Raw genomic sequence first — 24,694 nt, 5'->3', positions numbered from 1 at the left:
TGCCCTATCCAGAATTAAAATAGATGAAGAAGGTAATACTGTAAAGGTAGCAATGCTCACAGCATGTACAATAAATTCCCGAGAAACTGTAATAACCGAACTGGGTAAGGATCCTGAGTTTGGAAGCATTTATGAGTATTTAAAGGATCCTGAAAATTTTAGCCACCAAGATATTGTGGCAATAAGAAATAGGGCGGCCCATTACGAACTAATAGATGGTCTATTATTTTATACAAAAACTACGAATTCCAACAACGAATTTCGACCTGTTATCCCAGCTAGTCTTAGATTAAATATCCTGCAGGAGCTCCATGACAGCCCTTTAGCTTCTCATGCTGGTATTCGAAAAACTATCCAACGCGTACGCGAGGCAGTCTATTTTCCTGAACTGCAAAAGTTAACAAGGGCGTATGTCCAGTCCTGCCCAACATGTCAACCAGTTAATTATATTAATTTCCGCCCGGCCGGGTTTCTAAATAGCATTAAATCCGAATTTCCAAATGAAATAATTGGCATCGATTTATTGGGCCCTTTCCCAAAAAGTCAGTTAAATAAAAGTCGCTATCTCCTTGTTATGGTTGATCATTTTAGTAAGTGGACCAAAATTTTTCCCTTAAAACGAGCCTCCGCGAAATTAGTTACTGATTCTATTTTAAATAAATATATTTTAAAATACGGGGCGCCCCTAAAAGTTATATCGGATAATGGTCCTCAATTTGTAAGTAATGTATTTGAAGACATGTGCCAAAAACTGGGCATACGTCATTTAAAAATGGTCCCGTATAGGCCGCAATCAAATATAGCGGAACGGGTCAATAGAAATATAGTGAAAATTATCCGTAGTTATGTTAAAAATTTTCATAAAAGCTGGGATAACTATGTCAATGAATTTGCTTTCGCCCTTAGGACCGCAAAACATGATACAACGGGCAAAACTCCTGCTGAGTTATTTTTAGGCAGAAAGATTATAACACCGTTAGATAAATTATTTTATGTGCAACAAAGAGCCCCAGAATTTAAAATGGGTGATATAGAAAAACTAATTAAAGAAGGAAAAAAGAATACTGAAGTAGCACAGAGAAAATAAAAGCTATATTATGACTTGAAACGACGGGGAGTAACTTATAAAGTAGGGGATGAAGTATTAAAAATTAAGCATTCACTTTCTTCAGCACCAGAAGATAAAACTGCCAAATTTTTTCCACGATTTGAAGGACCATATGTCATAGAAAAAATAACTCACGCTGTAGTAGTGTTAAAAGCCAAGAATGGTGAAACCTGCTCCGCAAACATTGATCAAATAAAACCCTACTATGATCGTAATAAAATGCAAATATTTACAGATCTTTTGCAGGATCCGGCACGGCAGACACTGCAGGCACAAGCTCCAGAGTTGGAACAACGACAAGTACAAGGGCAAGCCATTAAGAGGCAGGAGCAAGTGAAAAGAAAGTTTCTCCGCGGGAAAATTGAAGGTAACAAGAAAAAGAAGCCGTTCCACCGTCCAGAAAAGAGAGCTCACGAACACCCCCAGAATGAAGAAGGGAGAAGGACGACGTATGCAAAGAGAGCCAGGAGAAATGACGGCAACTATAACCCGGCTCTAAGACGGAAGATCTACTCATCCGACAGGACTCTCCGCAGCAAATGTCGCCGAACTGCGGAAGGGCCACCAGCGGCGGAGGAAAAGTTACAAGGAAAATTTGAACGGCCAGCAACGAGGTCCAAGCAGGAACGCGAAAGAAGTCTCCCGGTTCCGCCAAGACCAGCTGCCATCAAACGGCCAAGACCACAGGCAGAGGCGAAAAAGAAGGTATTCAAGGGTGACCGAACTGGAAAAAAAAGAAAGCTTCTAGAGGAAGGCACTGAAGGGCGAGCCCGCACAAGAAGGAGGATAAATCAAACGAAAATCTGCGCTACCTTCCAAGACTGGACTCAGAAATGAATGTCCGAATATCACAAAGATAAGTAAAAATTTTATGTTACTTTGCAAATTTAAGTTAATCTTTCATTCTTACTGCAAGTGGCAGATTTCAAGAAGTTTTACCTCATGCGAGGTCTACCTTTATCGCCAAAAGGGCGAGAAATGAGTTGTTACCGATTTTGGTATTATGTTTTTCAATTACTCGCGCGTAAAACTAAAGTTGATGTATAATAGCGATGTGTAAATACTTAAATATTGTAAAAGTTATTATATAAATTTTATTTAAAACATTCTGGCAAGAAAGAAGTTTTAGTCTGAAAGACTTTTTGAAATGTAGTATTTCAATGTAGAAAGAATTGGCACTTGCTTTGAAAAGAATAGAAGTTAACAATGTACTACTAATGTATGTTTTCAAATGCGAAATATTAACGGCATGTTAATATGTTCTTATATACAATGTGAACTGTTATTTTAAATGTTAAGAAATACCGTGATATGTTAAAAGTGAAAGTAATGTTAAAACTTTTTTTATTCGTGTGACTGTAAAAAGACTAAATTGTGGTGAATATGTGTTAAAGGTTGAATGAATGTAGTTAGGCTCTCTGACGCTACACTTCAGAGTTAGCCACTTTCAGAATAGTACCTCAGGGTTTAGAGTTGAAGTTAGGGTGTGTTACGAGGTCTTGGTATGTTGAATTTTAACACGTTAGTGTTTTGATTGTAGGAGGAAGTGTTGAACACGTATACATAAACACATTCGTGTTTGGTGTTCTTTTACAACACATGTCAGAGAGCACGGGGAGAGATAATTAAAATAGTCATGAATGAAATAAGAATGTTAAGAGAAATATAAATATGCATGTTACTTGCCATTTCATTGTGTAACATTTCATTAAACTAGTTTTCCTTCCAGATCTCTGGAAGGAACCAGATTTGAATAAAAGCTCCTGTTTAGATGCAGTACAGATGAAAAAATTGCGTGTCCTTGGAGCTGCTATTGTAAAAACAAATTTCTTTTTTTTAAATTTCTAGTTTCTAGTGAAAAATGTTTGTAAACGATTGGCCTCGCGTTAGATTCTAGAGCTAAAAGTTTTCAACAAGGTCGTTTTAGACCTCAGTTTCAAACTAATAACTCTGGCGGGAAGTATGTAAGGATCTTAAGTTTTACTAACGTTTATTTTATTTTAAATCTTTACTATCACTTCTTATTTTCTACTTCCGGCCAGAATTATAAGCGTTAACTTATTTATGCAAAATTTGTCTGGCGAACGCCAAGTGCTTAAGTTGTGGCTTTTTGCCAAGCGAGAGAGAGGAAAGAGTTAGTCGAAGCAGGCCGCTTACCTTAGAAGTTTTACTCAGTTGCTGGTTGCCTTCCAGGCCAGAGGTTTAATCCTCTTGATAATTTTAAACGTATTGTAGTGTTAACAGTTCTCTGTACTACATACGGCTTCCTATTAATATAAGGCCAATCTTCCACGTTTATTATTTCAAAGTTAAGTTAGAGTTTAGTTCTATTTTTATATTCTTACGTTTAGACCACAAGTAGTGGGTCTTTGTATTCCGAAGTACGGAAATTATTGTAAATAGAGAAAAATAAAGGGTTTTGTATACCCTTCTTGTGTATCCTGTCTACTTCCCACAGTTATTGAACATAGCTTTAGTAAGCTCTCTGTTCCGAGTCAGGTCCTTGCATGTTCCCGAAGAAAGTAAGACGGAACATTGAACCTGATAATATGAAGCCCCAAGTTAGTACGGAATATAAAGTAAAATTAAATTTTTTATTCTTACTTCCAGCCACGACTTTTTTTTTTTAATTCTCTGCGATATTTTTGCGTTCATATGTTCTATATAAAAGAAAAATGAATGTGCCAGCACACAATAAATGGCAGATTTGACGGTTTACATCCCAGACTGTTATCATTTCAGACATGTTATTTTTGACATATCTTCCCTCTAAAATAAAGACGACTGGGGATATTAGAAAGCGCAGCATTGATGCATTTTGATTCTAGAGAAAACATTCGGGAAGAAAGCCTAAAGTTAAATTTTTAATAATTTTTACGTAATTACTTGTTTTTATTTTTCTCTATTTTATTAATATGCTTTGCTATAAGAAGACGTGTTTACAATAATTATTTATATAATAATAATTAATAATAAGTTATAGAATTTTTGCAACATGTGTTAGAAACTAAGCTGCCCGTAACACTGTGACGGTTAGAGAAGTCAGTTGCTTAGTCGTTTGGCCCTATTCGAGTCCCCGAAAGGGACTAAATGATTATAATACTTTATTCTTTTCTGAATGGAGAGAGGAGGTGATATAACTTGCCTATCTGAAACTATTTTCAAGATGTTAGTGGAGGGTGGTATGGTCTGAAGCATTTGTTTTCAATTCTTCGAGATATTCTGCATCAAAATTCGAAAACAGTTTGGCTGCAATAAATTCGTTGTATCATCACTGTTGTCTAAAGCTTTCAGTCAATGGCAGGTGTACCAACTGACCACCAAATTAAAATTATTCATAAGATCGTTCGTATATGGATATAATCTCGGGTGTGGAGATTTAGCAACAATAATAACAACAACAAATTATATCGCAAAGATCATGTCAATAGAAAGAGACCTCGCATATTAATTATTGGAAACAGAAAGAATTCAGCCCCATTCCACTTGGAAACCACACGCTATTGGATGATTCACTTGTTGATACTGAGGTTGACGTCATCAGTTACAATCGTTGGATAAGCCAAAATATGGTGTTTGTACGAATGTCTTTGCAATGCAGTATTCATGGAGTTTAGAAGACTTCAATAATGAACCTAGAATTCATGTTCTGTAGTCTGTTAACAATGTAATCAATTTCATAAATATAACTGCATAATTCATGGACAGAAATTTCACTGAAAATGTCATTGGAAGAAACTTAAATGGAAGTAAGTAATGCATTTTTGTTTTGGTGCTTCTAATTTCTCTCAATTTATAACTCCTCTGGCTGTCATATAATACCTCTTGAAGTGTTCAATACATTAGCAGTATTTTCTCCGTTGAACACTGTAGCCATGCTACAATTAAGTCATTGTGAAATGGCCCATTTTATACTGTAGGTCTTGTTGTCTTGAATTTAGTTGAGGAAAATGAAATGGGTTATTTAACTTTCAATGAAAATTAATTTACAGCTATTTTAACAACATTTTCAATTCAAAGTTCTATTTTCAGAGCTACAAGCAGCGAACAGGCACTATATGTTTTGTATGCGTGCAAGTTCTAAGATTTGCTTTTATGTAACGATGCTCAAATGTTAGTGAATTTAGATAAGTTTTAAATTTAAGGTTGCGTTTAATTAAACAATTAGGATTTAGAATTAAACATTACCTTTTAGTATTAACACTAATGCAAAATAATATCTTTTTGAAAATGGTTATTAGGTGGAAATACACAGTGTCTAATACCTGATTAAGTAATAACCAATTTCTTAGAGAATTTCACATTTCCAACAATGGCGTTAAATTCCGATAATTTCCTTTTCCTGCAGTTTTATAAATGTTTTCGCTTATTTAATTATGAATTTATCTGCCCAATTTTTCCAAAAAAAAAAGTAGGATTTTTTTAATATCATTTTGTAATCTAGATATCTTAACGACTACTGGATATTTTGCACTGCAGTAGAGCATTTCATGAAGCTTTTACATTATACATGGACAGGTTGCATCTGGGCTCCTTCTGAAACATTTTTGAAATTCTTTGTGCAATATTTTTCCCATAGGTTTACTTTTTTTAAAAAATAAATAAATAAAAAATAAACCACTGGTTTAAATATGGAGTTTCAAATGTTTTTTCTTTGTGGTTTGTCTAAACTCTGCTTTTCTCATCTGTTTGTTTTCCTTTTCTATGGTACTTCGTTTTTCTTTTATATAAGCTGAGTTACTTGTTCCGCAACATCTAGTACAGCATTTCTAAGATTCAGTCAGCGGTGTGTTTCGAACTATGTCGGAATGTAACACGTGGGGGGCCTTTCTATAAATATTGATCGGTATGAATTAATATAATAATTATAATCTTCCAAACTTAACAGCATTATTTAACATCTGGTTGTTGAACGATTATTAGAGTTAAATCTGACTTCACATGTGATTAAGCAAAGAATATGCTATTGTATGAGTTTCAAGCGTAAAAAATTGTAATATTGCTCTATGAATTCAAATACAGTTCTTGTCAATATTTCGAAATTTTTTTTATGCAGAAATGCTGCAGTTTTTCGTGTATAAATATTTGCTATTTCAATGGTAAGGAAATTTAAATAATTTTTAATAATTTTTTTGTCAATTTCAATTAATTAATCCTATATTTAACATTGCGGATATACTAACTGTCTACCTGCATGTTTTCTAATCGAAATAATAGACCTATAATCTTAACATAATAATAATACGTACTCATTCTGTTTTCTTTTGATTTCCCTAAATAAATGCGACAAACATTAAAATGCTATAAGTCATTTGATTAGTGACCTGAACCCCTGAACGGATGGCAGCTACGAGTTAGCTTTTCTAGTAGCCAATAAACCTAATATTCATTTTAGTAATTGTCATTTAATATGGTTACAACTCTTGAGTATATTTTGAATATTAATATGGTTGCATGTGTTCAGTTATCTGACTTCAAACGTAGCATGATGATCGTAGATGCCTGAAAGATGGGTCTATCATGAATATGACATGGAAGAATTTTAATACATCTAAACTAGCAAATCGGACCTGGGCTATGACAGAAAAAGCTAAAAGTATCATTTCTGCCTTTGAAAGAAAAATTTTAAGAAGTATTTTTGGTGGCATAAAATGTAACAATATCTGGAGAAGAAGAACTATCTCTGAACTCCATAAATGCTTTAAAGAAATAGATATAGTAAAACACTCGTATATAAGGATTCAGAGAATTAAATGGGCAGGACACCTGTGCAGAATGGATGAAAATGAGTAACTAAAACGATCTTCTTGGCCAGACTATTCGGCACCCGAAAAAGAGGGAGACCTAAACTTAGGTGGCTCGACTGTTTGGAAACAGACTTAAGAATTTTAAAAATAACCAATTGGATGTCCATGGCCAGGGATAGAAGAGCTTGGAATTCGATTCTGAGGAAGGCAAGGGCCCTTCCTGGGCTGTCTGGCCATTGAAGAAGAAGAAGAAACTAGCAAATCGGGTGGTATGAAACTGACACGTAAAGCTCTAAGCAGCTTTCACGAACGGCAATGCAAAAAATGTTACGGTGAAACTGCTGCTAATTTCAGTATCAACCAAAAACAAAACGTTTCTGAAAAAGCTGTCCGCGCTATCTGTTCTATATCTGATTAGATAGCAGAAGTTTTCATGGTAGCCTAGGGAATATTCGAAGAAACTCTCGTTCTTTTGAAACTATCACTGACAGGTTACCAGTATGGAGACGCTCGAGCTCATCCTCTCACTCTGTTAGGATCCTCGAGTATTTTTACAGTATATTGTTATTTCCAGATTACATTTCAACATGTCCAATACTGTTTTACAAAAAAATAGGTCAAGAAACTCCCCATTCATATTAACACTATGATTTTGTCCTGAGAGAGCCTTCTGCTTGTGCCATTTGTGTGGCACAAGGAAAACTTATCATCGATTAATCAAGCGTCACCCAGTTAAGCACAATCTTCATTTATACTGTAGAATTTGTGAATTAAAATCTCTATACAAGGATACATATATATATATATATATATATTCAGAGGCGTAGCTAGGTGTTTTTAGCGCCAGGGGACAGGTGAAGATCTTGCGCACTTTTCTGTGTGCCGTGAAAAGTTTCATTCTAAAATTTCGTAACATCAGTTTGGCGCCCCTGGATCCTGCGCCCGAGGACAGATGCCCCTCCTTGCCCCACCCTAGCTACTCCACTGTATAGACAGAAATAGATATAGAGAAAGACATGTATAGAACTTAACTGATTCCATACTTCAACATGCGTCTTGAGGGCTTGGAAACTAACTTGTTATTTGAAAATTTATCGTGAGACTTTTGTCTCTCATTGTACATTTATGTGTCTAGTTATATGAAATGAGACATTGGAAAAGCGTTTATCATATTATCAGTCCTTTATTTTCTGCAGTGCTTTTACAATCTGAAAGAAGTTTCTAATAGTTTTTCGGACTTGTTTACTCGTCCAAACTTTTTTCTCACCTGTCGATGCCAGTACTACAGAAACCTAAAAATACTTATTTGTGAGTGTATGATTTAGAAATTCCTTTTGCATTATATTATAATTTGAAATTTGAATCTCTGAAAGTATAGAAATATACCTTTAATTTGGTCATGTATTAATTGTACAACTGTCATCAAACGTTACTTTGCATAATAGATGTTTTATAAAAAGAACAAATAAATAATATTTTCATGTGTCGAACATATTCATCTTGTTTAAAACTTAACTGATAACTGAACCTGAAGTTTTGACAGCTAATAACTGGCCAATTATTAACCAAAAAACTTGTCCTTCTTGCTCCAATGCTATAAATATCTCTCTCTCTTTATTATTTTTTTTTATTTTTTCATTTTATGCACGTGTGTTCATAAAAAGTGTTTGAAATGAGACAGCGAGGAGAGAGAAAAAGAATGATTAAAATTCGAATCCATTTAATTTTTTAATAACAAAGTTTCTAACAATTATTTTTTAACAAAAATAAATAAATAAATAAATAAATAAATGCAGTACGTTTAGAGTGAAATTAAAATACCAATAACGTACACAGCTTCAAGACTAGTTATATAATAATATCTGACAATATAAACATTAAATTTTCAAGCAATGAGTTGCTATGTAATTGAATATTAGTAATAATGGCAATAAATTAACGAAACTTGTGTTTTGTTTTAACTCTACGTACTTTTTGCAGATTTGATTCTTCCCTAGTAGTTACATTAGCAACAGAGAAAAAAGCGAAAAGAATGCATTGGTAGTATAACAAAGAAATATTTTGTAAAGAAGCATGAGTATAAATTTTAATATTAAAAAAAGTTAGACGCAATACATTAGTTATGGTATAAAAATTACCAGTCACGTTTTCATATTAAAGCTACATTAATGACTTCTTTATGTTCTCCGTGGAAATTGCGTTTCTGTGCAGATGGTACGGTTACGAAAAATTTCGTAACTCATAAATAATTCTTAGTAATTAATAATATCCCTTGTTTCCTGAAGAACAGTTGAACTCGGCTGAGGGTAGAACCTCTATATCATCCCACAGGATTGGCATCGAAACTAATGTGAACGGTATGGCTAACGTATCAAGCGAACGTCACTCGACGAAACTTGGTAAATTCTGTGAGCGGTTATTTGTAGTATATGACCTTAAACAAATGCTTTGATATTTAAATAAGAAACGGGCAAAAGAGATGACATTAAATTACTTTAATTGAAAGATTTCGCTTTTCTATTTACCCACTTGTTTGAGTTTTTATGATACTGAAAAAGAGCTTTATCATTTGACACAATTTACTCAATACTCTTTTTCAGTATTCAGTACACATAATTAATATTGTATGCACCCAAGTCACTAAAATAATCGCAATAATTTTTTTCTGAAAATCAGATTTTAATATCGACATTTAGAAGAATGATGCACTTAACTATATCTAAATAATGTTATTCGCATAATATTTAATTTGTTTGTTATATACATATTCCTAAAGTACACACCACAGAGTTATGCGAATTACTTATGCTAGTATGTGATAATTTTAAGATTTTTATTACATTTTTTTACCAATTAAAAGTGTCATTTTGCTATTATCGGCGTAAGTCGATTTTACTCCAAAATTATACGAATGACTAACATTTACACGAAAATCTATCCTTCATAATTGCAACTATCTTTAAAGCATAAAATTCCTTAAGTCCGCTCATAATGTGGAACAGAGTTGAAGTCATAGCCAATCAGTGAAGATACGCATATTTAAATCTCCAGGATAGCATAAAGTTGAACAGTTAGATCACTTACGCAAAATCTTTATACCAGTTTCTATGACGTAACAAGGTCTAGTTGTCTAGGAATGAAGCTCCGTTTATGGCACTTACTATATATAGGACTGGTTTGGCCTTTGGTTTGGCCTAGACTGGACTATAGCCTGTCACTTTCAAATAGGCACTTTGGTGCCTTTGCAATGCTTCTGAGCCTGTTACCTCAAAATAGGCACTTCAGTGCCTTCAATGCCGCCTTCTCATGTTCGATCGCAAATCGTGTCATCATTACGTAAAGCATTTAGATATTTTATCTACATCATTTAAGACTGCAGTTCAAGTCGAACCTCGTTAGCGCGCTTTTAAGGAAGCGACACACTAAACGGAATTAAAGTGGAAGAAAAGATTAAGGAAATCGACATTTTTCCGCAGCTGTTGTTCCTTAGTTACGAGTTAAATCGGGAGGCATAAAATATCCTTAAAGTTCCTCTTTTAAAGTAATAGACTTTAGTAGTCTGCGTATGAGATCGGTGAAGAAAAAAATCTCATTACACTTAAAACACTGTAAGCGAGAGTTTTAAAAACAAGCGTTTTGCCCGTTTTCTTATTAATGTACGCTTCTCTATTGATTCTATTGATTCTAAATTAAATATTGTGTAATTAATTGTAGCTTTTGCTATCTGTTGGTTTTGCTATAATAACATACACATTATACGCCTTAGTCCCAATGGCGTGCTACGGCAAAACAGATTGTCAACTCAGTCCGTCATAGGTATCTCAGAGAAAAAAAATCACACATTGGTTAGTGTAATTCATTAGGCAATGACAAACGAGAATAGTACTACATTACAGAAATTAAAACCATTTCAAGAAGAATATTTTTATATATTAATTATCCTAAAATTTTCGGTATATAAGTATCTTGGAATCAATATTATCAGAATACATATTATTATACTTAAATTCAGGAAATGCTTTTCTGTGCTTAAAGTTAGAAATAGTTAAACTGTGATTATGTTTTACCATATAAATTATAGTCTCCTATGACTTTCATTAAAAAAAAATTCTCTTAGCAATGGAAACGATATTTTATTTTGTTAAATTACGTTTTATGAAAGAATTCATTAAATAAATGGGCTGGCTTTAAAGAAAAAATTCTCTTTCCTCGTATGTTTAATGTATAGTTAAACTTAAAAAAACATTTAATACGCATATTTTTTACTGTTTATCCTGCACACTTTATTTTTCCTTACACTATGATATTATTTATTCTATGAAACAAAAACAAATGCTTTAGTCTTTAAATTGTTTAAAAGTACATCACTAATACAATTTTTCTTTATTCTTCCCTTTTATATTTATCGTTCATTATGTTAGTTTATTTTTATATACATCAAAAACTCTGAGTTTTAATGCATTATTTTTTAATACTTTACTGCACAAAAACACGGCAAATTGCTTTTGAATTACAGTTTGTTACCTTATTAGTGCCAAAAAAAGTCTTTTTTGCAGCTAAATTTATTAAACAAAACCACTTCGCTTTAGAAACGTAATGGATTTCAGTGAGATAATTGAGTAAACAGCCAATAATGGTCGAGAACAATTCCTAAATAGCATTTCTCTTCGCTGGCTTTGAAAACTTTATTATAATAACTATTAAGGCGTTTAGATTATTTTAAAGCGCGTGCATTCATGAGTTAAATGTAGTTCACTTCATGCTTTCGTATACCTTATTCGTAAAAATTATAGGTTTTTTTTACTCTTTCATTTTGCAAAAAAAGATCGCTTTTCTCTCTCTCTCTCTCTTTTTTTAATGAGTGCTTTCCTGCAAGGTTTTTTAGCTTTCAACTTTTTAGTTTTCAGCAAAAGGCTCATTTACTGGCAAAGAACTGAGTGTTTCTGTTGAGTAAATCATTAACACCTAACAGGCATTTGACATTTTTTTGGGGGGGGGGTGTATAATGACTTGATGTAATACTTCCAAAGCTTTATATTTGATAGTTAAGTTAAAGAGATCAAAGGGAAAATGGCTCTTGTTTAATCTTAAGAGGACAGGAAAATTCGCTTAAAAAGTTAATGTCGATTGTGAATTACTTACCAGACTATAGCTATACAGTCATACTCGTTATAACGATCATTTCATAACAATTCCTTTAACTTCTTTCTCATTATAACGCCTTTCATCTTTTTAAGACGCGAATAATCATTATAACAAGCGTGAACTGTATTTCGTAATTTGGTAGTGCAATCAACATTCATTCTATTGGTGTTCATTATAACGACCATTCCATTACAGTTCTATTAAATTCCTCTTCATTACAACATCCTTTCTTTTTAAGGTACGAGGGGTCATTATAACAAACGTTCGTCACAAACTTATTACCAACGTAACACTTTGATCCCCTCTGTGAGTTTTGTGTGTCAGATAATGAAGAAAAAGAGTATACAATTTATTGACAAGTACAGATTTTTAGTAAATTCTCTTAGTCTTTTTCCCATAAGTATTCTGAAGTTAAGTGCTATGTTTTATTTGTTTATTTATCCGTTTATTTGCAGACGTGCGAATGAAGATGCCTTTCATTCTTTAATAGAATGCAATTTTTTTCCCAGTCATCATCCAATGTTTGTCATTTCTTGCATTTAATTTTTGATAGTTTAAGTTTAGTTTGTCAGCTTTTTTTAACATATAAGTCAATATATGATTACATCACATCCACATTGTTTATTATGATAAAACACTTGAAAGCTGTGTAATTTAGAAGGGATGCCATCCTGGAGGTCGATTGACATTCACATTATGCGTGATTGCTACGAAAGCCCTTATGATGCCAGCTTATTGGGAATCGTGGCCAAGATGAATTATAGTGTTCAGTTGACTCAGCTACTCGGCCACTAGTAATCCAGTACCTGGCTAGATAATTCATGCTTTCATTCTTTTTAGTGTCAAGTAAATGCATGAAGCCTTAACTGTGTGTATAAATATTCTCATACTGATAAAGGCAGTAACTTAAGGCAGTACTCCTTATTAAAAGAGTAAAACATTTCTTCTCCGCCTTTTCACTCGGCACAAATTCTTCAACATCAGTTAGAAAAGTATGAAAGGTATACTGGATATAATAACAGTCAAATCAAACACAAAGATGAAATTCTTTAAATTTTGTCATTATTAGAAATTATTCAGAAGCAGGTAATTTCTCTACACAGTTCAGTCGTTACGACCACTGATGTAGCTAGAGAGGACAAGGGGGCACCTCTCCATGGACGTAGCATTCAGTCAAATTGATGTTACGAATTTTTAGATTGAAATATTTTCCATTCTTGGCAAACGGGGCGGGGCGCGAAATCCTCAGTTGTCCCTGGAGCTGAAATCCTTAAAAGCAGCTCTGGTTATGACCACGTATCTGCAGGAAGGATTCTTAGCTTCCCGTACCAGTTGAAATTCATAGCTTTAAAGTGGCACCTCTGTTCCTTCCATCGATTTGGTGATACTTTGCTCTAGTCAAAAGTAGGTTAAATTAGCGTAAAATTGATTCACAAGTAAAGTGGTAACAGCGTTAGGCAATATGACGGCTGAAGCTTATTCTGTTTAAACTTTCAGCCGATTTCATTTGGTTTAGATAGCACGAGGTTACTCGAATCAGCCCTCAAAACGTTTGCATTTTTTGATGATTTCTATGTTTAAGGCATCTCCATTTAGTTCATCATTGTTTCCTATATCCCTTATCTCGCGTTAGCAAAGAAGATGAAAGCATATCTGTGGGTATTGCGATGAATGTCTTAGTGTACACAATAAGTTTTAATCAGTGCCGTGAGATGATCGTCTGTTATTAATAACACAGAATTATTCTACAACTTTCATCTCATATATTTTACTAGATTCTTCTGCCCACCATGCTTTATGCGTAAAATCAAGATTTGAGCAGCCAACGACAACGGAATTTGGGCAACTGTGGCTTTTACACCATATCTGAGATGATTTTTCAAACGAACAATGCACAACCACGTATGATACACATTGTCCAGCAAACGAAGGTTTTTTGATCATAAGACTCCGTTCAGACGGTAATATAGATATCGTAACTGGTTTAAGCCGAGCTTCGTTGCTAGATAACCGAACCTTGCTACGTCACAAAATTGGTTTAGGGGTTTTGCTATAAAGTTCGAAGTTTCCAACCTTATGCCGACTTGTTTTAAGAGTCGACCAATCAGAACGAATGCGCGAAACCTATTGAGCGGGAGAGTGAGAAAGCTGTTGACACATCCACACATACTCAAATTTAACTTTTCTAATTGGCTACGGCTTAAATCCTGTCTCGCAGGTCTGAACAAAGCTCTTGCATTTTATGCCTTATGACCATTTCTCTATGACAGTTATACCACCTAAGAGGTCTAAGCCAAGCTTCGTTTCACCAAATTTGGTTTAAGGATTTTGCCTAAAAGTTCTAACTTTTCAACTTTATGCCAACGTGGTAGAACCGACCAGTCACAGCGAAGCAAACACGAAGTAACATTCGTGACATTCTGTCAACGGATTCCCTGAGTTTTCTATATATTTACTAAAGATGCAACTTTCCTTTCCCTGACTGGCTATGGCTTATACCCTGTTAAACAGGTGTGAACGGACTTCAGACTTTTATGCTTTAAACCACAAAGTCTTACTACAACAAAACCTTTGGCTAAACTAAACGTCAGAGATCCCATACGCAACTATTACTTACTGCGTCTCGTCAACAAAAGAAATATTTCACCATGGCCCAAAGAGCACGCAAGAGACCACTATCTTCTACCATACAAAAACCTTGGTTTATTGCCTAGATGATGTCTAATATCTCCTCCTTTGCGCATCTGATGGTACAGTAAGCAGTATTCCGTATATGGGAGACATGAGATATTAATTATTTTCTAATCCGTCGATCAAAGGAAGTGATCAATATAATCCTTTCATTTTTGCGTCATTTAAACTTATGCGAAATTAATTAGACTCAAAAGCGTTAAAACAAACTATTATTTACCAGAAAACATGCAAGAAATTTTCGCATTCGCCACTGCATACTCTCGTGGTGTAACTGATGGCACGTCCGATTATCTCGGGAGATTCGAAATTTAAATACCTGCTCGAATATCGCTGACTTAGTTATGTTTCTGGCTCCAGAAATTCTAAACAGACTCTAAAAGTATCATTCGATTAAAAATATGGGAGATGACAATTAGTCATCACCTGGATTTGGCTACTAGGCTTCCTTTGTTCCCAGTCATTTAAGTGGGGAAGAATATCAGGAATGTTCACCTTCTCCACTGCGTGCTTTCCCGGTAAAATTAGTAATAAGTTAAGGTGCCGGTCGGAACATCCGAAGTTCGAATTCTGGTGATGAAGTAGTTTCATATTATCCTGTTCTGAAATAGCTCTACAAACACAAAGAGTTGTGTTTGTAGAGCTGTTTCAGAACAGGATTAATGCACAAATACAGGTTAGTTGCTCTTTTGATGTCATAAAGAACAAATACTAAACTTAAACATTATTGCCAGTCTACCATGACTAAATACTAACATGAAGATATGTTTGGTTTGATAATAGCCAACAATGTTTTCGAGAAATGTAAATTTTAAAGCTCGTATACAAGTAGATCTTGAAGTTACACTTTCATTGGCCAGTAAAGCAATTCGCTAGACATGTCGTTGTCAATAATTACTGTTCATTTTAGATCAAAAGTTGGACATGAAGCTACACATACTGTTTTATGTCTTTATTTTTTTATTTTTAATACTGTTTTGAGTTTTCGTTGTTAGGTTAAAACAATTTTTTCTCTTTTCTTTTTTATTTTGTTTCGTTTCACTTATTTGTTTAAGGGGGAGAATATCATGATATATCTCAATCAGTTAATGAATATACATTAAAATGTGATTTCAAACTCAAATTTTTGCAAATTAAATATTAGTTCTAAAACATTGTAAAATAAGATGAGGCTTCGCTTCAATTTAGCAAAATTTCAATAAAATCCAGTAATATTTTTCATAAAAAAATTAAATAATCGTCACTTTAAATGGATGGAATTTCTTTTTAATCAAATATTTTAGTCCAGAAACCAAATTACAATATATATCAGATGTCAATCTTACATGAGCAGACATTTTTCATTGTCAGTCCCCATCTTTGGTTTATATTTTAAATGCCTAGAAAAGCTTAAAACAAATAAAAAAAATTTGCAATGAGAGCTTTCTTAAAAAAGCATTCTTTCCAGCTCCACGAAATCTCATTTTAAATTCCCCTCATGAGTGAAAAAAAATTCAAGCATAAATATATATTCATATTGATTTTGCACGAAAATATGTTTATAGGGGAATTTTTTATTGCATTACAGTACATTTGTGTAATATAAAGAAGTCGTGCTTTTCGGAACAATAATAAAAAAAAAAAAAAACATACATTTATTCATTGCTAGAAACCACAAAATTTAAAACACATATGCTCTCTGAACAAATCTTTTTGCAAGCCATATTTCAGCTCGTTAGGCCGTCGAAATTCAAATCTTTCCCTGTGGTTTTTTCTTCTAGGATTTCGAAAAAACAATTGTATTGTGTTTGCGATGAATAAATACAAACACAGGATAAGAAGATTACATTTCAACTACACAATAACAATAATAAGGCTTTAAATATTTTCTGAAACAAACATTAGTGGCCTATCAGAAAAAGAAAATATAAGACTTGCAATTTTTTTAAACGTTATCGTGATGAAAATTAAAAAAACTACCTAAGTAGATGGATACTGAACATTTTTCTCTTTTTTTTTTTTTTTTTTTTGTTTGTTTTGTTTTTGAAGTTTATACAATTATTAATGATATCAGCTGTCCCTATGTGTTTAATCTCTTTTTTTCTCAACTATCGTCACATACAGAAAATCGTAATAAAGGCTGATTGTAAAAAATTTGGCATTGGTGAATGAAGAACTTGTCATGCTCAATAACTTTCAAAGAAATTTCTTTGAAAATATCGTAAACGATGATAGGTTACTAGTCATCAAACGCAAAATAAATATTAAGGCATCATAAATCCGTAAATGCTGACTTTAAAGGCAAAGTTACAAAGTGCAAAAACTGCGGAGATTATCACCTGGCCTCTTAAAGGGGTTGCTCTAATTTTTCTGCCCTCAAAATATTAATCTCTAAATCTGAAACTAGACCTGAAATCAGTTATCCGTTTGCACTCGAAAAAAGAGATTAATCCCATCTCATAAGTTAATAATTAATTATCGCTTAGCTAATAATCGCTTAGTCTTCTTGAGCTAATAATCGCTTAGTTAAACTGCTGTTGTCCACTGTTTTGCTGCTAAAATAACTCATTACCCATATATTTTGCTTCTGGAATTCTTTAGTTCATGAAGGAAAATCAAACGACTTTGGAAGCAAATTCACCTAGTTATACAAATCCTCAAAAGAGAATTACCTGTTCTTCGAGAATATAGCAGTTGTAAAGTAAGATAAATCTTTATGGAATATTAGAATTTTACCCAACTTATAGACATTGTCCTTCTTCAGAACTTACTTCTGAGGAATCGCAAATAACCCTAGGATTAAGCCAATGGTTTCAGTGCAAGTTCCCGAGATCCACTTCTGTTTACTGCATATCGTTTATCGTAATTATAGTCTAATAGTTTTTAGAACTATAACTATTCTAAATTTCATTCTAACATTTTATCGAGCTAGTATGCATATTTGATATTATCTTTGTTGTACTAGAATTATGAGAACATTGGTAACATGATAAAAGATGATAACGCGCATTTCAATTTTGCATTTCTGATATTTTACCAATCATCTTTGTTGTCTGAAATTTACTTGCTTAAATTAGCTTAAAGTTTCTTCTTCCCTTTAATTTACTAAGGTAGGGTTTATTTTTTTTTTACTTATTTACCTTTCTTTTTTGAACCCAAATGGACGGAAGCGCAAAAGAGCTATTAATCTCTAAACAGCATTTTGCGTCGAATCACTATAAACGGTTGTATCATTTTTTAAGTTGTTGCCACCAAGTACTATTCCCCTGTAATATATTTAAAGAAACTAAATAATGAAGAATCTACATGAATGTGTGTGTATTTCTCGCAATGTGCAAAAACATTAGTAGAGTCATCAAATTTTGAATAACATAGTTCTCCACCTGAACATGGGCAACTGAAGTCCTAATTTGGAATTCTTTTTTTTTTTTTTTTTTTTTTTTTTAAATGGCGTTTTTTAATAGCGTCATACGCCAGAATATACGGTATGTTCAAGTTTTACTGGTAAAATATACAGCATAATTAGAATATAAACAGAAGCTACTTTCTTGTTTCAGTATAATGCTTAAAAGGACATCAAAATTGCTTTGAACTGTCAAGATCCCTCTCACATTCAGATGTACTTATTTAAGGTAAACATACAAAGTAACCATTACAAAGATACATTTTACTACATTTCGATTATGCATGCCTTTAAAACTGGTCATCGACCGTGTATTCGGCTTCATTTTGAAATGTAGAACCTTCTCTTTTTATTCTCTGCAATGGACTGGTCTTCACCTTTACCACCTGCTTGAATTTCAACAATAGATTATTGCCAGTTTTTGCGGTTCTTCATTACTGTGACCTATGACACTTTAAGTTTCTTTTCTGTTGTTTATTTCTATCCCATTCGTTTCTTGCAGTTTCGCTTATCTGCTTCTAAGACAGTCCATGAAGAACTACTTGGTAATCAGAATGTTCCTTGAGATATAAATTTCATTGTACCGACCTCGGATAAATTGTTGGTCAGCGGTGTCATGCAATACTTCATTTTGAAATGTTGGAGCTCGTGCTGTTTAGTGCAACTATGTAGCACATAACAGAGTACCTAAGAAGGATCACGCATAAATAAAGTAAGTATTAAGATCTAGATACAAATACAAAAGTTTATTTTTAATTTATATCGGCATGCGAACTTGGAACAGGGTTTACTAAAAATAATTTAAAAAATTTGTTTAGAACAATGCAAATTTTTTTAGCTTAGATTAGGAGATTTGATTATTTAATTTAATCAACAGATACATATTTGATTATCTTAAAATGAATCCTTTTATCAGCTTAACTTTACATTATATATTTTAGTTATAATTATATTGTTGAATTTCTAACGAAGTAAAATTTTAACTATTGTCTTAAAAATGTTTGAGTTTCTAACTAATCTAACTAATGTTAGATTTAATTTGCATGTAATTTCACGTTTATAAATTTCAAGTATTTTATTTTAATAAATTTCTTATATAGTTTTACCTATGCCATTACATGAGAAACATCACAATAGTTAAACAATATAAATTCCTTTTAACTATTTATTTACATCTGACTTCTCTTTCGCTGCTTCTACCGTATATTTGTAGCTTGAAGAAGGAGGACAATTTTTTAGCTTTCTCGAAATCGATTTAATTTTCTATTAATTATAATAAGATTAATGTATTAAGCAAGATAAAGCCACATAAAATGCTGGATATCTTGAAACTTTAAATTTGGAACACCTTTAAAATAAGAAACTGTATTGAAATCATATAAAAGGGCTTACAGGAATTCATAGTATAACGTTATGAATGTATGGAAAATTATATGTGGTATTTAAAAATGGAAAAAAAAAAGGGCTATTCATATGTGTAAAAAAAATTCATGCTTTCTCTCAAAAGATAATGTATGTCTTAAAAAATGTGATTGAAAAAATTGGTTCATTAATTAGATCTAATAATTTTAAAATTAACGGTGTTTGAATACTCTAAATTATACAATTTTTTACTCAATGAACGGTTTTAACTGTTTTAAGATTCACTTAAAATAGATGCAAAGCTCTTGTAAAGAGAACATTTAAGAATTCTGTAGCTGCTCCTCTGTTTGTCGTCAGATAACACTGAAATTGATTTACGAAGGAAATACATTTTATGAAGTTTTTCTGAGATTATCAGTTTATTTATTTATTTATTTAAAAAATATGATTATCAGAGATATAGATGAAATAACTTGCTCATTTGATGGAAATTATCTTATCTAGCAAAGAAACATATTGTCGTGAAAATACATTAATCCTTAGAAGAAAATAGTTGAGTGACTATAGGCATGTTGCGTAGATTTCACTAGTTTATTTATAATTGTTTTTAAGAGCAACCAATGAAAAAAAAGTGCAAATCATTGAGAAGGACATCAAGTCTATCCTTACTTATGGCTACCATCACGCTGATTATTCCATTCAAGTTTGATCGCACTACTTAATTTCTATATTTTGAATATACCAGTGGTCGCTTATCAGCTCGTTAACTAGTTATGTTAATATAATTTCTTAGCAACAGGCTGATGTGATATTTATCACAATAAGCGACAAAAAGCTTTTTGCATTACACTGTAAGGTATTTTTTCCAGCATGCGTTCGAGGTGTAATTGGAGCGTACTCTACGCGTATTCGAGAGGTCCATGGTTCGAGTTCCGTTGAAGACACTGCACATTTTTTAAGTCACTTGCTTCAAAAAAAAAAAAAAAAAAAAAAAAAAAACCTAATGATTCTACAAGTGAGACCCGAACGAATAGGCGGTGGAAGATAATTCGTCACTATTAGGATTTGAAGATCGCTCTTTAAAAAGGGGGAGTATATAAAGTATTTATCCCACTTTTTCCGCATGCCTTCGGGGTATAACTGGAATCATACTCGAAGCGTAGTCGAGATGTCCAGGGTTCAGTACCCGGCGCAGGCGCTACACATTTTTCACGTCTCCTGCTTCCCCCCCCCGAAAAAAACTTAATGATTGCACAAGTTGCCCCCGAAATAAAGGTAGTGGACGATATCGGCGCGTATTCGAGTCCCGGCGAGGGCATCTATATCAAAATTGAAATAACACAAAAATTGAATTAACTATTGTGTTTAAACAATCACTATGAGGCAACAATAATATACGGGCGGCGCTTTGGAAAATTTTTCCAATTCCCGATAGCCTCATTTGCCTCTGCTCATGATGCAACTATCATCAAAATATTGAAACTTTTATTAAATAAACTCTTACTTGCAAGATTTGACACCTCACTCCTTATTACTTCCATGTACGAAGTAAAAAGGAAGTATTGTAACCGCGAAAAATTTCAACGAAAATATGTTGTATCATAAATTATAATACGACGTTTAGCTTAAGAGAGCTTCTCCTGACGCATGCGCCGTTCGCGTTTATCCGCGCGGTGATGAATGATGACGTAACTGTTTATTACGTATGTATGTATATGTATACCATTCTTACTTCTACGCCTTTTTGCTCTGCTGTACGCAACTATGTTTAATTTCTGTCATTAAAAATGTTCATTGATATTACAATCTATTTAGGCTTCTTTATTTCTTCAATGGTTATGGGCCCAGGAACGTTTCAACTGTGCTTAATTAACAAAATACCTATTTTAAAATGAACATTTTGAAGTTTTCGAGCATTGAACTCTTAAGCCTAATTCAGTGCAAGAACTGTTACGTCTAATCAACGGTAAGAACTGATCAGCGTTCAGTTAAGCCTATTTTTATAGCGATCAATCTTGTTTTTATTTGGCTGTGAGAGACTGTATTACATTATGTCGCATTTGACTACTATAGATAAGCTCGAAAAAGATAATTTTGACAGTTGGAAATTACAAATAGAAGCAGTATTGATTAAAAACGACCATTGGGATTATGTAACCGGTAAAGTGCTAAAACCTGCTGAAGGAACCGAAGACGAAAAGAAATGGCTCCAAGCTGATCAAAAAGCTCGCGCAGATATAATTCTTGCTATTAATCCTAGTGAACTGTGTCATATAAAGCATTGTGTGACATCAAATGCTGTGTGGAATAAACTCAAAGCCGTATATGAATCGAAAGGACCTGCGAAGAAGGCTACATTATTGAAACAGCTTTTATTTAGAAAAATGGTGGAAAGCGAAACGATGTCTGAACATTTGAATAATTTCTTCGAAATAGTTGATAAGCTTAAACAAATGGAAATTGACATAGCTGATGATTTATTATCGATTCTTCTGCTCTATAGTATTCCAGAAAATTTTGAAAATTTTAGATGCGCCATCGAATCAAGAGATCAGTTACCTAGTCCCGAATCTTTGAAAATCAAAATGTTAGAAGAATGGGAAGCAAGAAAAGGGAAAACATCTCAAGATTCACAGAATGCATACTATACTGATTATAAAAGAAGAAATCAAGAACAGAAGAAAAATGAAAAATGGAAGGTAAATTCAAACAAAAATTTTCCAGCTGAAAGAAATTTTCGAAACTTGAAGTGTAATTACTGCTCGAAAATTGGGCACAAGGCAACTGAATGCAGAAAGAAAATAGCTGATAGAAAATATGCACAATCAAATAGGGGAAATCAAGGTTCTATGATGGCTTCTAATTATGAAGAGCAGATTAGTTTAGCAGTAAACAATGCTTATCAGAAGACCTCCTCATGGTGCTTAGACAGTGGCTGTACATCTCACATGTGCAATGACAGAAGGTTATTTTCAGAATTTCACCCTCGAACGAATTCAACCATAAAGTTAGCAGTTAACAAAACAGCAAAAATTACAGGAATTGGAACTGTCCTTATAACAGTACCTAACGGAAATAAGACAATTAAACTTACGCTCAAAAATGTGTTATGTGTTCCGGAATTAAAATGTAATTTGCTGTCAACATCTAAAGCTACTACAAATAATCGTTCAGTGATTTTTACAGAACGACATGCTAGAATAATAGAACCAAATGGATCTATACTAGTGCAGGCTATTCGTCATGGTGATCTTTATTATATACATCCAAGCACTGAAACAGCTGCAATAGCACAGGTAAGTGATTTTGTAAAGTGGCATCTTAAATTAGGTCATTTAAATGAGTCTGATTTGAAAAGACTTAAGTCTGATAACATGGTTAGAAATTTAAATTTTAATAACACTGAATCTCTAAAAGACTGCAAAGTCTGTATCCGAGGTAAACAAACTGTGCAACCTTTTCAAAAAGAATCAAAATTTCAAAGTAATGAATTACTGAACTTGATTCACTCAGATTTGTGTGGACCTATGAGAGTCCCATCCCATGCTGGTTCGCGTTATTTTGTTACTTTCATAGACGACAAATCGCGTTATGTCGAAGTCAGTTTTCTTAAAACTAAAGATGAAGTGAAAAAGGCATTCATTAAATACAAAGCTGCGGTCGAAAATCGTCTGGGAAAGAAAATAAAAATCCTTCGGACTGATAACGGTCTCGAATATCGCGGAGAAGAATTTAATAAATATATTCAAGAATGCGGGATTAAACGAGAATTCTCTGCACCAATGACTCCTCAACAGAATTCGAGAGCTGAACGCATGAACCGCACTTTAACTGAAATGGCCAGATGTTTGTTACTACAAAGTAATCTTCCCCAATCCTTTTGGGCTGAAGCCTTGAACTGTGCTGTTTATATTCGTAATCGTTGCCCGAATCGAAGCCTGGGAGTAAACAAAACACCTTATGAGTTATTTTTTGGCATCAAGCCAACTGTATCTCACTTCAAAGTATTCGGACAAAAATGTTTTGTACTTAATAAAAGGTCTAAAGGGAAATTCGATCCTCGATCAGAAGAACATATATTTGTAGGATACTCAAATGAATCGAAAGCATACAGGCTGTGGAATAAAAATTCCAGAAAAATCGTTATAAGCCGAGATGTTAGATTCATTGATGAATTTGAAAACTCGACTAATTATGATAAAGATTTAGAAGTTTTATTTCTCGAAAATATTCCTGATAAAAAGAAGAAAGAACCTCTGAATGTAAATCAAATACCGGCTGATGAAATAACAGAAGACCCCTCAAATATGGCAGAAGCATCTGCTGAATCATCTGATAAAGAAGATTCTGATTCCGAAGCACTACCTGAAATGCAGATTAAAAGGGGGCCAGGTCGTCCAAAGAAAGTCAAGACTGGGAAGCCAGGAAGACCAAGAAAGGAGTACCAAAATATAAACATAGAAAAGGAAGAAGCACAAATTGCTGAAGAAGATACAAATCCGACATTAGAAGAAGCATTAAATGGAAGTTATGCTGAAGAATGGCATAAGGCTATGCAAAGTGAGTATGAAGCACTTGTTAAAAATGGTGCATGGAAATTGGTAAAGCGACCACAGAACAAAAAGGTAATAGGATGTCGCTGGGTTCTTAGAACGAAATATAATGCAGATGGAACAGTTCAAAAGAGAAAAGCTCGATTGGTTGCTAAAGGATTTGCACAGGAACCCGGAATTGATTTTAATGAAACCTTTGCTCCAGTAGCCAGAGCAAGTTCTATAAGAACTGTGATTGCATACAGTGCTGAACAAGACCTTATGTTATATCAACTAGATTTTGTTATGGCTTATGTTAACGGAGATTTAAAAGAAGAAATTTTCATGGAACAAGCTAAAGGTTTTGAAGACCAAAATAATCCTGATTATGTTTATGCTTTGCAAAAGTCTCTTTATGGTTTGAAACAAAGTGGAAGACAGTGGTATGAAAAATTAGACAAAAAACTCAAAAACTTTGGATTACAACCATTACAATCAGATAAGTGTGTATACAGGATGAAAACATCTCAAGGTGAGTTAATTCTAATTTTATATGTGGATGACTTAATAATAGCAACAAATAGCTGTGATTTATATACTGAACTTAAAGGTTATCTTTCTAAAGAATTTCATGTTAAAGATTTAGGCAAACTTCATTATTGTCTTGGAATAGAATTTAATCAAGATGTAAATAATAATTCTATTAGTTTATCTCAGCAGAAATATG

The sequence above is a fragment of the Stegodyphus dumicola genome, chromosome 9, assembly GCF_044657685.1.
Source record: "Stegodyphus dumicola isolate Sdum_Otavi_A_Nest chromosome 9, ASM4465768v1".
In the NCBI taxonomy this organism is placed as follows: domain Eukaryota; kingdom Metazoa; phylum Arthropoda; class Arachnida; order Araneae; family Eresidae; genus Stegodyphus; species Stegodyphus dumicola.
Note: the sequence above shows the minus strand (reverse complement) of the source record.